Genomic DNA, 773 nt, shown 5'->3' on the forward strand with positions numbered 1-773 from the left:
ACAGGATCCCCACCTACCCCACCACTCTCTCTCTTCTTCACCCATTCACCAATCACCTCAACACCCCTTCCCCAAAAACCCCTCACCTATCAAATCCAATCTTTCTCTTCACCACTCACATCCATCCTTCATAAAACCCCACGTACCTCACCATTCAAATTCAAACCACTTTCTCACCCAAACCCACCCATACATGACCGAACCCTACCCCTCTCTTCACCCCTATATAAACCCCTCTTCACTCCTTCATTTTCACACAACCTAAACACTCCTTCTCCCCCTTTGGCCGAACCACAAAGCCATTCCATTCTCTTTCATTTCTTCTTATTCTACTCTCTTCTTCTTTTGCTCGAGGACGAGCAAACTTTTTAAGTTTGGTGTGGTAAAAGCATTGCTTTTTGTTTTTCCATAACCATTTATGGCATCCAAGGCCGGAGAAACCTCTAGAAAGAGGAAAGGGAAGGCAAAAGCTTCCACCTCCGAGTCATGGGAGATGGAGAGATTCATCTCAAGGGTGCATCAAGACCACTTCTATGAAGTTGTGGCCTTGAAGAAGGTGATTCCCGAGGTCCCTTTTAAACTCAAAAAGAGTGAATATCCGGAGATCCGACATGAGATCCGAAGAAGAGGTTGGGAAGTTCTTACCAACCCCATTCAACAAGTTGGAATCTTAATGGTTCAAGAGTTCTATGCCAATGCATGGATCACCAAGAACCATGACCAAAGTGTGAACCCAGACCCAAAGAATTGGCTTACAATGGTTCGGGAGAAAT

This window comes from Arachis duranensis, chromosome 5, assembly GCF_000817695.3.
Source record: "Arachis duranensis cultivar V14167 chromosome 5, aradu.V14167.gnm2.J7QH, whole genome shotgun sequence".
Taxonomy (NCBI): Eukaryota; Viridiplantae; Streptophyta; class Magnoliopsida; order Fabales; family Fabaceae; genus Arachis; species Arachis duranensis.